At 41.1% G+C, this 15148-nt stretch overlaps 1 protein-coding gene across 2 annotated transcripts in view; it reads right to left on the bottom strand.

The window, feature by feature from the left end:
* Nucleotides 1-14778, bottom strand: part of chl1b (cell adhesion molecule L1-like b) — an 84209-nt gene extending 69431 nt beyond the window's left edge. For both annotated transcript variants that reach the window (XM_059328908.1, XM_059328910.1), the window contains exon 1: nucleotides 14637-14778. The gene's annotated coding sequence lies outside the window, so the exon portion shown is untranslated. The remainder of the gene's footprint in view (nucleotides 1-14636) is intronic.
* Nucleotides 14779-15148: the final 370 nt, after the last annotated feature.

Raw genomic sequence — 15148 nt, 5'->3', positions numbered from 1 at the left:
GTGCTATAGTTGTGCACGGAGTTTCTACACACAATTTGTTTAAATAAAAAGTCAGCCGCTTTATTGATCAAGACTGACTGAAACATTACAGCAGTGCTTGATGCTAACCTGTTATCTACCATCAGCCATGAGAGGGAATCTTGTATCATGCATGCAGCTAACATTTGATTGGGTGGAGCAGCCCAATACCAACTGTGCAGCCTTGTTTGGGCAATCTGCAGCTTTTTGAGCTCAGTTTTGGCAGCAGATGCCCAGACCACAGAACAATAATCTAGGTGGCACAACACCAAACTCTGCACAATCTGACACGAGGGGTCGAGCAACAAAGGAAGCACATTTCCTAGAGATACCAACAGCTCTTCCCATTTTAAGATCATTTGATTAATGTGATTACTGAAGGAAAGCCTAGAATCCAACATTACACCCAGTAGTTTAACAGTCTCTACCTGTTCCACAGTTACATTATTTAACTGTAAATCCAGCTTTGGGCTACAAGATAACTTATGTCTTGTAACTATTAAAATGCTTTTTGTTTTGAGATTGTTAAGGACTAACTTATTACAAGAAATCCAGGCATGTAGAATTTGCAGTTCCTTATTAAGAACATCATTCAATTCGCTGCATGAAGTCGTAGCATAATAAAAGGTGGCAGAATCGTTTAGCTTTATTTAACTTTTGTAAAATGAGTAGCGTTTAAAAGAAAAGAAAAAAAGAAAAAATGTTCATTAAAATATCTAAAAATAGTAGAATATACTGCCAGTCCCAGTCTGTGCAACTGTATGACTCCAAGTAAAAGTGTAAAATGTATGATGGACATATCTTCCAGCAATGGGACATTCACACCAGTCTTCATGTTAAAAGTTCTGGGTTGGTTGGTGCCATCCACCGACCCTCCCCACCACCTGATGGGGAACCTACATGGCTTTTAGCAACAGACCGGTTTCAGATGAATGTAAATGTGGTTTGCATAAACATAAAATGCAGGCTCCATTTATTTGACTGCATGGGCTCACATTTGGACCACTGTTTTTGATTGGGTCTCTTTATTAAATTTGCACCATCTCTCGTCTGCCAGTCAAATAAAAATGCAGTGCTCTAAGCAACCTGTGTCTACCATTCCTGCAACCTGCCAACCATGTCAAGGCAGGTTGTCATTTTTGAGACAAGAACATCTTACAATGCTGGAAGTTCAGTAATATTTTCCTTCTTAAATCACCAGGGGTGGGAATGCTGTCAACTTCAAAATGCTTAATATCAAACCTGAAAAAACATCAACAGTATCTATAACCATAATCAGTCACATTGCAGTCAGGTTTCTAGGACTTCAGATCTATTGCCCAGTTTAAATAATTTACTAGAAATGAATCAAATATATACATAATTGTTACTTTACCTTCCCAACACAGATTATCCATGCATCACTCACACCATATATTCACTGTTGTTTTTATCTCTCAATGGTAGAAAGCATGCTGCCACAAAATGATGTGGGAGGGTTCAGGCCTAGTAGATTATTTTATCTTTTTTTGATTAATTCGTTCACAGCTGTTCTCCCATCTGTGTTAGAAAACCATGATGAGAATTGAGATTACAGCTCCAACACCAGCCTGTATCAATGTGTACCAATGATAGACTAATATTGTGAAATAAGTATTAAACTGTGTACATTTTTGAGTGACAACAGCAGTGTATTTGAACAATGTATCAGAATTGTAGATATTTTTCTCAAGACGTGTTGTTATCACAAACACAGTGTTTCAAAGAAAGAGCTTTCCTGAAGTACTACATCTTCCCCACACCGCAGATAAAGAATACCACTGCTGTGATTGCTGTAGTAATCCTCCTCTCTTCACTGTGATGCTAACATGCCTCTGTCAACTTACAAACTGAGCATCAGTCTCTCTTTGTGAAGTTAAGACACACTCCCACACACACTGGAGAACGCTCATTGTTTTTCACTCTATTTGAATAGTTCTTTACACTCTGATCGTGTAGCGAATAGAAGGAAGGATGTTGTTTTCTTCGTGACTAAGATGGCTGAAACCAACCAAAAGGAGGAGCAGCTTTGCTCTCAACAGAGTTGAAAAATGAGGGTTCTATAAATGGGAAGAAAAGAGTGTCCACTGTTGCAAAATCTGCATGAAGGTTCTTTGAGAGCCAGCAAAGTATGTCCGCGCTCACTGGAAGGAATGCAGTCTGTTCTATTATGAACAGAGGAAGTGTCTGCCAGAGGACTGCCCTTCATAGAAAGACACAATGCACAGGGTTAATAGCACTGCTTCTGGCACACTTTCGACCCCAGCTAAGATCCCATCACGCTGCAGGTGGTGGAGAAAAAGAGGGGCTCATGTATTAAACAGCCCTCCGTGTGTTGGTAATGACATTCGACACGGAACAACAGAGGAAGACCTGCCCGTAACCTTCAAACTCTGCACACCTCCTCCACTGAACCACAGGAGGAAGCGAAGCCATCTGTAACACTGGTTTGGCCACAAACAAGGAACCAGGGACTGCTCACTGCTCAGGGATATGATCCAAATGTTTCAGCAGCAGGTGAGTTACACCACACAGCAGAGCCGAGGGGCCTGTACAGCACCGGTTCAACAAGAAGACAAGAATACACACCCTGGGGGAATCAGACTTGTGGACAGACTTTTATGAGGGCATGTTGGCCAGTGCTTCACCCACTTCCCACTCTGAAAAGGGTAATCGCAAATCCATGACACAGAGTGCAAACTGTGGCTCAGCTGGGCCAAGTGGTTGTTAGAAGGGGATTACTGAGGTGTAAAATGGTTTAAAAACAGGAGGTATGAATTTGTTATCTGTAGCAGAGGGAAGGCACACGTGAATCCATCAGCTGTCAGGGAACTGACACACCTCAAGGCTAATGGTGTCAATTATACTTGCTTTCTGAGGGGATCCCTGCAAACATCCTGTGTCAAACTGTCATCCCATGAGCCCCGTGGCCCCCTAAATTATCATGACCCCTGCAGTGCTGGCAGCCTCTTGTTCCACTATTTTTGTAAGGTGGATAAATCAGGGTAGTGACATCAACAGGACTTGAAAGGGCTTCAGATTAATACATGTAATTATTCAAGTGAGAACATACTCCAAACAGGTGTTATTCTCATTTAGATGCCATTGGAAATACGGGGGGTACTCTACACATAAAAATGTGTAAGAGCACATGTCAGTGTGCATTACAGTTCAATCTGAATTGAGAGTCCCATACTGTAGTTACACAGTGTGCACTTTACCTTCATTCTAAGAATGAGCTTTTTAAAGCCGATACTGATTTTCGAGCTGAAATATTCACCAATTATCAATATGACAGCTGATATAGTTAATTTTAAACATTTAACCTTTTCTATGTGGATTGTGCACCAATACTATGCAAAGGTACTCAGGAGGCTGTGTTTTCAAACAAATAACTGATTTAAAGAATATTTAATATGCATTATACATAAAATATTAACCATTCCCAACCATCAGTCACTTGTTGACCATTTTATTGAAGAAATAAAAATAAATAAATACAACACATTTTCTGCAAAATATATTTTGCTAAATTGATATTAATTTAATAGAATTAATAACGATTTATTTTCAAATATTTATTAATTTTAAAAAATGAATACAATTAACAAAAAATAAAAGTATATATAAGTCATAGTAACTTGTCAGGAAGGGGTCTAATTAACAATTCGAAATTGAGGCTTCATTGTGATAAAGAAAAAATAGGATGGCCATTGTCAAAGGGATCCCCTTGACCTTTGACCTCAATGTGAATGAAAATGGGTTCTATGGGTACCCAAAAGGCTCCCCTTTCCAATCAAATACCCATTATTACAAGCTATTGAAATCAAATTATCGCAATCAATCACAGCAAATTGTGCAATTCTCAGGGCAAAACGGACAACACAAACCAAATATCACTACATGCCTATGTGATAGGGTTAATATCGGCAGTCCGATACAAAGGTAGGATTCTACTTGGTTCTAGAAAGGTGAACAAAAAGCTCATAGGACCACTTTTCTGTATTTTCTCTCCAATAAGAAGAAATATTTTTCTTAACTGCAATTAATTCATGGGAAAAGCTCTCACGCATGACTGAGTAGAATTTAATCTGCAGGTTTGAGAGAGTTTGTGAGGCACACATGGTCTGTGGCTGGTGTGTGGCTACAGTACACTATGAAACAAAGTTTGACTACAATTTCACTGAATAATAATCCTGCTTCTGTTATCGTACTTGTGGCAGATGCAAGAGAATTAGAGGCAAAGCCGCCGACAAAACTCTGTCACTCTCTCAAGAAAATAAATCACGGCAGCATGAAGTCAATTTAAATGCAAATGTCAATGTTTAAGACAACAAGCTGCCTACAGTACCGTATCTCACGGAGTCGCAGTGCTGAAGTTGACTCATACAACAGAAGACCACCCCGGCATCCTTACCGGGAACATGACACACAGCCTCCAGCTACTGACACACTACAGGAAACCGGAAGGGTCAGCAGAAAGCCACAGAGAAGTGAGAATCCATCCAGATAAAAAAAGCCACTGTTAGATGTCACATGAAGAGTGATGAGAGCATTTCCAGGCTGAAGCCCAGGATATCAAAGTAGGATTTCTCTCGGATCACCTCTATTGATCTGTTTTTGTTTCTCAAAGCCATCGCTCCAAGCCTTTAAGCCATTTCAAATTGGCAAAGCTCTCATACTGAAATGATACCGGGGTTTGTTCATACACACAAATTTTTATAGAGCTCAAAAATTCTGGCTCAGACAGAACCTGAACCAGGGCCTGAACTTCCTGCAAAATGTAGTGAACCCAAACCAGATTTAACCCAGATTCCGATAGTAGCCTACAGATGTCTGCTGTTGTTCAGGAACCAGAGGCCGTTTTATTGTCTCTGCTGAGGAAAAATCACTCTGTCCTCTTATTTGTAGTCTCTGTTCTTTAAGCATAAAGCAATTTGTAAAGTCTGCCTAAAACCATTTGTAAGGAAGAGTAATACCATTGCAACCCCAGATAAGAGGAGTCTACACTGATGAATGTACACATACAAACCAAACAAACTTATTACTGAGCTGCCGGGCACTATTTTTATCTAAAAGTCCTTTTAATATCAACAGGATTAATCTGAAACAAACATCTGTTTCTTTCCCCACCAATATTTCTGCAATTCTCCAACATTGTAAATTAGCATTTGGCTGTTAATCATGCGTTGCCTCTGTGACAGAACAATGTCATCATTATTTCCCTACACCGCTCGCTTAGGTTCATTTTACTGTAGTAGTTTACAGATACTCCGTATTTATCTTCCTGCTCTGGAGAAACACATATTTCATTCAAAAAGACAGCATTTCCTCACTCTTGGGATCATGGCAGATAGAAAGACCCTGCAGCTGTATTTCTGTACAAGAAAAAGGCATCGATGTGATTTCAAGGAAAACCTTGAAGGACTTGTAGAAGATCTTTGGGTCAGTCTAACAGTGAAACTATTTTTCTACTACAATCTATCTTACTATGACAAATGCATATACAATATAAACAAAAACAAAATAAGAGCATATTGTAATCTACCTACTACAATTTCCTCTGAAAAGGAGTTCTAAAGTGTTTGCATGCTATTTTCTAAAAGGAAAATCATTCCAATTATAGCGGGTGGCATTTCATAATGAGCCCTACTCTCAGAATTAGCCTTACTCTAGTAGTTATGTTCAGGGGAGCCTGCATTACACTGATTAGCTAATGCAATTAAACAGTATTTACCCCTACCACTGCCCTCTTGTGTGTTCCATTGAGTCAATTTGTGAGTAAAATGCTTAGTAATTTAGCGTCAAGCTATTTTCTTTAAGTCACAACATCATAATAGCTCCACCTAACCCAGAATGAGACCCTGTGACTAGTCTCATTTTGCCTGCAAAACCATCCCCCGATACTCATTAGAACTCCACTGTAAACCGCAGAAAATGTTACAAGGTGTGATCGTTTGCAATCCGATACGAGGCCATAAAAAACGTGCTCTGAAACAAGTCTTGGTTTCTGCCCAAAAAGTCTGGAGCTGTAAAAATAATGAGGTCAAGAAGGTCTGCAGTTCATAGCTGGTGGTCTGCGGGTCACACTTGAAAAAAAAAAAAAAAAAGGAGAGTGGCGCTCCCCCAAGCTGATGAATTAATTTGGATTCGTACCAGCTTGGCAAGATTCTTTCACTCAACATTTGCTCTGTCTGGGGGTGAGTACATTAAGAAATAGACATGCTGAGTTCTGGCTCTTTGAAGAAGACCCTAAAGGACGACTGCAAAGACTTTCACAAACTATCACAACATTAAAACTGCTGAAAATTGTATTACAATTAAGTTCTGACACATAAAAAGAGCCGCTGTGCCCTTGCAGCAAAATGAAGCTAATGGCCAGAACAATGCATTAAGACTTACCTCTTTTTACAGTTTTACATTGTTAAAAAAGGTCTATAAAATGTTGTATTCCCATTAGGATGACAAGATGAGGTAATTTGTTGTCGAACCTAAATGACAATTTGGGCAACTGCTGCAACAGAAAACTAAACAGGATTATATTTCTTGCTCATGTGTTAGTCCACTTAGCAAATTGACCACCCAGCAGCACATCCTCTTTGTTTCATGATTCTAATCATGCTTGATCTGCTCTCTAATCTTCCATTTGGAGGATAGTGCTGTGCTTGACTCCGGGCCTCACTGGGCCAGTAAACAGGCTCTTACTATGCAGAGCAGACACTGGGCTTTGCATGTTCACACCAAATCAACACACATGGAGCTGCACTGGCTTGGGGCTCCCAGCAGTCCACTTACAGTACCCAACGGAGCCCAACACGGTGTAATGAGGTCCCAGGGGAAGCCTCTGGACATAGAGCACTGCTGTCCTGTCTCACTGACACATATTACTCACCTACTCCTACAGAGACTGCTACAGCACTTAAGGGACACATTATCTCGCGCAAATGATCAAGCACACATTTGTATGGTACCACATCTCTTTTTTTTTTTTAAAGATATTTTTTGGGCCATTTTTGGGCTTTATTGATAGGACAGAGTGAAGGGGGAGACAGAGGGGAAGACATGCGGGAAAGGGCTCCGAGTCGGATTCGAACCCGGGCCGCCCGCTTACGAGGACAATGCCTCTGTGGTACGCGCTCTACCAGGTGTGCCACCGGGAACGCCCACAAGTATTTAGGCTATCTGACCTTAATCGACCTTGGTATTTTGGCTTGTAATAGCAGCGAAAACACAGGTGAAATTAATAGAGATGGGACAATATAGTATTTTATCACAGATTGTGATTTAAAAAAAGCTAAATAAATCGATGTTGAATATCGGGATAATAGTGAATACAATTTTTTTCGCAGCAGTCCCTGGCGAATTGGCTACAGGTAACTACAGTTTTCAGAGGCTACTATAATATAACTGAAAGTGTCCACTCCATACAGTAGCAACAGAGTTGTAGCCCAGAGTAGCAGGAGACAATGATCGCAGAGAATTTGGTGTCAAAGCACTAGAACTGGAGATCTAAGGATCTAATGTTAAGATCAAAGTAATGAATATATTTTCTTGTAAAATGTCAGATGTAATCTTTATTAAACTGTGGGAAAATCCATCATGGCAGCCCTAGTTTCCATATGAACTCGGGGTGGGGTGAACTATGCGGTGTTCCTTATCCCCTGACTAACCCTAACCCTGGTCTAGCACCACCATGAAATGTCTCAAAAGCCTGCCCTGAAATTCGGTGCAGGCATTCATGCCCCCCTCAGGATGAATTGCATTAACTTTGGCGATCTCTTTCTATCCAGGTTCACCATCAGGTCAACAGTTTCACTTGTCCAACACTGTGGTTTATGACCGAGTACCTGCAGAACTAATGGCATTCCCTTCAGTCTCCGCTGTGCTTTGCGTCTCATGCTAGTGGTGAATACTGTAAATATACATGCAAAACATTAGCATGTTAGCATTTTCATTGTTTGAAAGATCTGTAAAACTGAGTTTCTCCAAAAGCACCACTTTAAACCTTCTGTTTACCAAAAAAGTTCTCATAGGTTTCTTGGTAATCGATTTTTAAGCATGAAAAAAGCAAAGAAAAAAAATCAACAAAGAAATCTTAGGCAACAATCATCGAAACAACCCAATAGTTGACTAAGAGGGGGCGGCCCTTTAAAAGAAAGCAGCCATTACATAACTTAAAGTGGAAAAAATCCTCTAAAATGATCAAAGTAATAAGTCATATCTGGAAATATCTTGTCAAAGATGAAGGATTAGAGAGTTTCTGATGCTAAAAATGTTGGCCAATACCTAAAGGTATTATGTTTCAAGGACTGTAACAAAAAAATGTTTTTTTTAGGCAATTGGATAACTTCATAGACATGTAACCCCATAATTATCTGTACAAACTGTGTTTCAGGGATTAAGCATATATCTTGAGTGAAAATTAGTAAAACAATTTTGAGAATCAGTTGCTGCTGTTTTATATAATTGTTAAGTGAATGAGGTTTTTGGTTTTGCCATTTGGACAAAACAGGCAATTTGGGCTGTGGGAAACCGCACTGGGACAATTCCATCAAATGAACTGGAAAAAGGCACCAGCATCCCAGCATCATAGTATGAGGCCTGTTTCACTTCTGTCCCGGTACGTCCTCTGTGTCCCCTGCCTGTCACATACGTCCTCCTCCATACTCTGTGCCCTTCACTTCCATGTCCCAGGGGTCCCCTTGTAACCTTATCCAAGCAGCCAAACACAATACCCTTCATGGGACACAAAGCCAGTGATACCGCGCTCCTCTGTTCCATTCTCTACATTTGTCACTTTTATTCCTACGTTCTTTGTTCGCCTTACCTCTGTATGCATGAGTTATCCCAAATTGAGCCAGCAATTGAAATGGAAATCATCCCTGTATCTCAGTGACTTAGGGGCAATAACTTCTTACTCTTTGAGGCATACATGTCAGGTTGGTTGTTCCTTTGAGAATCTTATGGTTGTATTGGCCTTTTCAAAAAGGTTTTTAACATAAACATTGAATCTAGATGTTATGTACCCTGTGATCCAACAGCAGCTTTATAAATCTGAGCAGGCAAGCAGGAATGGGGACAACACAATTGGAAAATGAGTTTGAAGCTAACAGCAATGCACACTGGGATTAGAATTTGCCTCATAATACAACATCCTATTGGTTCTCTTTATTGCTTATGGTTTTTACGTGAGAGTAATCTAATTTGATTAATTAAACATTAAAATTACAATTCTAAAGCCATATGAAGCAGAATAACAGCCCATATCACTGTCTTTGCACTGAATCCAATAGAGGATGGAAAATTCCCATAAACAGCTATTCACAAACAGCCTGGAGGAAAGGATAATAACACCAGTGGAGAATGTGAGTAAATGCTGTTACTTGAACGCAACAATAAGGAGAGAGGCTTTTTTTTATGAATGATGACATGTAAACACAAGGCATTATGAAAGACATGAAAGTGCTTGAGCTGGCAGCAAATAACAATATGTCTGTTCCAGCTTTGAGAAAGGACAATTATGGGCCAATCTATAGCTTCAGGCAGGGATGTGCGCACAACACATCACCAGTGTTGGCTGCTGACCCCTCATTCCCTCCTGCTGGGAAAAGGAGCACTGAACATATGAGATAACGCTGACCTCACTGCAGGTTTGTCCTTCAGTATTAACGTTACTGATTAATTGTCCGTGCAGCGCGAGAAGCCATTGATCATGTTCACCCAGTGGCCCCGATGACGCAGTGGGCTGTTAAATAAGAAATAAACCTTGATTCTGATGATCAGCACCTCTTATCTTTTCCTCTCCTCCTCCATCCCCTCATCAGAGGCTTGGCATAGAGGGAACACTCTCTTCTATCTCTCCTCTAAACCATTCACAGGTATCATCCAAAAAAAATCTGGTGAATCAATATGCACACTGCCGGAGAGCAGGCAAGGAAATGAATATTTCATGTAGCCAAACACATTTCCAGAACATACTGGCTAGAAAGTGCCTTTCCGGCTGTCATCGGTGACAAACATGAAAGAGGAGGGCTCAGGTACGCCACCACCACTGCAGCACTCTCAACTGTGCCTGCAGCACAGGGAGCATGAGTCGTCACTGTAATTGCTTGTAGTGCTGGAGCCTGAGCTGAACCTCAATTAGGGCCTGGGTACTTGCTAGGCTCCGCACCTTCCCACCACATCTGCCAGCCGCTCTGGGAAACACACTCTTAACATCTCAACACCGCCTTGTATCAATGCAGTGTTTGTCATTATCACAGTTTAGCTTTATACTCTATATCTATGGATCAGGGTACCTGTTCACACAGCTGTGAGATGAATTCAGTACATACATTTCACTTTTTGCATCACCACATGCAACACAGTCTAGTTCAGGTGATAACACAGGGGCTTGAAATGGATAATTAGTCTGATGCAGCAATTCACTCCTGCTCACTGTTGTTAAAATGCTTTTTCCAATCTCTAATAGCCATCTGATACTCCAGATTCCATCTGACAGACCGAATTATAGCCTGAAATTACATCGCTGATGCTGATAAGAGATGCATCTACTACAGACTGTGCACAGATAAGAAACATTTTTAGAGTGCTTCAGATTCATAAAGTCAGACAGAATGTATCACCTTCTAAATCAAATAAAGAAAGAAATCAGGTTCCAGTCCAGTATTCCCTGGCTCAACTTGCACCCCCGTATCACTGTTGCTGGGGGCCTCGGCCACACTGAAGCTCGATACATACATCTTTCAGTCTGCACTGTGAAAGACCAGGTGTACACAGACCAGGGACAAAGAAAGGGCTCTCTGTTTCTCTCCCTTTCTCCTTTTCACTCTCAAGCCCTACCTCTCTCATGTACACAGGACAACACAGTGCACACACATACTGTAAGTGCAAACATGTCTGTTGCAAGGCAAACACACCCACCTGTATGAACGGGTAAGAAATCTTTAACATAATAAATGTTTTATTTCATCGATACACCTCCTGCCCCTGACCATATTGCCAGAAAGATAAGATAAAATAGCACAGCAAGGTGTGAGTTCAGGTGTTTTTATCACTTGTTCGTGTGACTAGGACTAGGTTTCTGATGATAACCACATCCCACAGCAAAGCTGCTCCTTCATACCAGTCTGATCTCTTAGAGGGATGCCACAGTGATTAAATTTTCCCACAGGTTAATCAAATTGTGACACGAGTCACAACTGGTTGAAAGACCAGGGGTTTGGGCCAGCCACTTGCCCTTCCACCCACCCAATGGACGACCTGCGTGGCTTTTAACATTGGTTGCTTTGTCTGAATTCCAGAGGTTTACTTGTCATAGGAAATCATGTAAACCATTCATGTAATCAGTGCCTGATCACCATGTAACACCGGTAACACTGAATACCGCAAGCCTAATCTTGTTAAACCTTATATTGCATCCTGTGTGCTCCACTCTCTCTCCAGATTTAAAAGAAGTCAGCAGGCTGCAGGGCGTTTCCCTACCGTGCTCACCTTTTCTGGAATTAGCTCCCTGCGGACATCAGACAATCTGACTCTGTTGACATATTTAAATTCAAACTTGCAAATCATCGTTTTACCTGAACTCTCTGTTAGTTGCTCATTCTTTGATTACTTCAGGCCTGTTAGCATTATCTGTGTAGGCCTGGGGTCAGTCTCTGTCTCAGTGAATCTATTAATCCGAGAACCATAGTTCATGTTTGTCCCGCCAGCAAGAATTGTAAACTTTCTGAAAACCACCGCATCTCTCTAACCTTTCATTTGTTTAAATCCCACAAGCACACATGCTTCCAAGCTATGCACCTATCTATTTCTCTCTTTCTTCTCATTCTCTATTTCTATTTCTCATACTTGTTGTCTCCTTTTACTCCAAATGCTTGACCTCTGTCTCTCTCTCCTGTCTGTATGTGCCTGTTTCCACGTTTGGATCTGGATCTTCATCCTTCAGGAGATTCAGCCTTTCCTCTTATCTCTCACTCACTTTTCTATTTTCCTTCTTGTGTTTAGTATGGTTGAGTTGTGCCTTGTGTGTTTGTGTAGTCTATCCACGCCATAGTGTAGAGTAGATCTGGTGGTTCACATATGTTTGGCAATAGCTGAAGTTGCTAGACATCCTCCTGGATCCATATCCTTCACATGCTTACAATCTGTAATATTGTCACCTTGATCATCCATTCTGTACTGTACGATGTTGGTCTACTCTTTACAAACATCTATTGTATGTATCTATTGCACTTCGGCCAATGCATTCCACTTCTTTTGCCCGCAACGTGGATTGTTTACCTGCAGTCAAACAAAACCTGCTTAAATGTGATTGGTCAAAACTACTCACACTACAAGCAGGGTACAAACAGAAACCAGAAACTTCCAAAACCAAAATGTGGTCCAGTTGCCGAAAGATTTCTGCATGCCGATATCTCTTTGCAGAGATTACAGTTGCTGTGATTGGTTGTTTTTCGACATATGAGCTGACATTTGTAAGTAGCGGAGTATGGCAGCCAGTAACATATGAAGAATGAGTCCGTCTGCAGCTACAAAGGATGTTCTGTTTCCTGCATTTTGTAATCTAAATGATTAAAAGGATGAAAAAGGTCCATGAAATGCGTCAGGTCGGAGCTGCATATTAAGTGGTGAGAGGGCTGGTTGACATGGACCGGCTGGGAGATGGTCGACACTTTGCTTGTCCAATTACTGGCTCTCGCTCAAATTGTTTGGTGAGAAGCATTCGACCTACTTCTGGACACAAAGCACCACTGCCCTGAATACAGAGAGGCTGGGGACCACGTGTGATGACAAGTGCCATTAGAGGCTCTTGTCTTTGGCCTAGAAATTAAATTCAGCCAACTTACCTGATATGGGATAAATCTGGCTATGAGGACTGGCTTATGAGTTTGCCCTGATGGGATGAACAGGGGACAACACAAATAGGAGCTCCTCTTCTTGAGGAGCAGCTTGAGATGATTACATTTGCTAATGGCTGTCTGACCTTCAGAAGGTCTTTGTGTTTAACATTAAGCAGCAGTGAGCTCAGTATTAGGAGTAGCAGCACTGCAAGTTCTGTCAGGAGTCATAGTGTGTTTAACACAATCTTCATTTTTGGAACCACAAACTGTGCAACAGACAATATATAGGCCAAGCTGATATTATTGTGAACAATACAAGAAAAGCATCAAAAGGAATACAAATATTAAATTATGGGTAAACTATGAAACATTTCTCTGTTTCCTGGGATTCCCTCAAAGGCATAATCTGTAATGAGACACTACACAACAACACTGAGGAAACTAGCATTTAAATGTGCAGCACTTCCACACTTCCACAGAGTGTGTAAAAAATTTGCATACCTTGTAAATATTCATATTGAGGGAATCAGTTAGCCATGTGAGATATATCTCATCTTTAAATGCAACACGTCAAGCAAGCAAGCCTGATGCACAAACATTCCCATCATTAACCAAAGCTATAGGTAACCACAACAGCAATCTTCTGATTTAAACACCACGGTAATGAGGCTTTAATCGCACTCATTGACACCTCATGACTTATTCTAATCTTGTCATGCATGCATTAGACTCATTCAACACAAATGCATGTAATGAAGAGCAATTTCCTCACTTGTGAAGAAGGAATAAAGGAAGAGGATGTCTCTTTTTCTCTCTACAATGTATTGTTTTGTCAGAAAACAGACAGACAGATATTCCCTTTTCTTACTCCCTGGAGTAAAAACCTTTCATAGACTTTCAGTGCCGTTTCTAGTGCCACATGACACCACTTACCTTTTCACAATATGAAAATAAATCTGCTGAAATATTTTTAAATCTGCCTGTAGCTCAGCATGGTTCCTACACAGATGTCTCTTTGTGCATTTTTCCTGCTAAACAGAACTATCCCTTATTTATTGCCAATAGAGGAAGAGATAATGCTATTCACCACACTGGATGACAAGGTATGATTCAGTTCTGCGGCTCAGCATTCAGCATGAGAGGCAGTGATAAGCAGGCTGAGATCATTACTGGGTAATGGGCAGCGTAGTGATAAATAAGAAGGATGGCAGTTTGTGATTATTATCAGGCATCACAGGCACTCATAAAAAAGGAAAAATATATATTCTCAGACTACTCTGAATTAAAACTTACTCTATACCCTTTTATTAATTAGTTTATTTAAAACGGTCTGAAAGCTTTATGGTAATATTTTCTGTAAAGAAAAAAAAAGAAGCAAATTTTGCCTCTGCTAGGTGTTTTAACCTGGTTAGCCTCCACTGGTGAATCTCCCATATCACAGGTTATGACTAACTCAAGTCTAGTTATTAGGCTATTCCACACATGAAAAACTGAATATATTATGACAGCAGTCGTGACAACATTTCTCTTCACATTATTCACCTCTTTTCATCCCCCTTTTTTACATTTTAATTATCAACCACCTGCCGGTCCGTACAGGTGCTCGGTTCATGGCACCAACTGAGAGCTTCGTGTTCAAAGATAGCTAAAATTTGTAACAAGTGCCACAACTAACAATACTCATAGGGGAAAATGTGAAAATAGATTATATCTTTTTTTCGCAGGTCATATAAAAGCACGGAAAACGTGAAAACTCACCTTCAGGTGCAACTCAGGTCGCGGCAGCCGTTGAGAAAGTTGAATTTTCTCCACCGCTGGAAGAAGAGGAGCAGAAGGAGGTTTAACTGTTAACGTGACGCCGCTTCGCCTCGCAGTTGGTCTGAACCGGAGACCCTCCCTCCTCCCTTGGATGCTACTATCGCTCCCCCCTCTCCCGCCTCTGGAAGAAAAAGTAATAGCGGTTTCTTCCTCCTCCTCCACAAAGACAAGACTCAAAGAAAAGAAGGGACCCTATCGCAGTCAATAGGTTTTACAAAACCCCATGGCAACGCAGAAAAACCGTGAGCAACTTCCCCACGTTGTGACCGGGTTAAAGCGCTCCCCAGCCCCCCAAACAGTGACAGCGACATTATTCCCAAGCTTCAGAATGAGCAGGTTTTAGTGGGAGGAGGCGGAGGAGAGGAGAGAGGAGCGCTCAACTGCTCTAGTGTGGATGAGAGGAAATAGCACTTCAATTCAGTGAAGGTCCAGTCGCGTATTGGCGTGATGGA

This window comes from Centropristis striata, chromosome 3 (assembly GCF_030273125.1).
Source record: "Centropristis striata isolate RG_2023a ecotype Rhode Island chromosome 3, C.striata_1.0, whole genome shotgun sequence".
Classification (NCBI taxonomy): domain Eukaryota; kingdom Metazoa; phylum Chordata; class Actinopteri; order Perciformes; family Serranidae; genus Centropristis; species Centropristis striata.
Note: the sequence above shows the minus strand (reverse complement) of the source record. Positions and strands in the feature narration are given on the sequence as shown.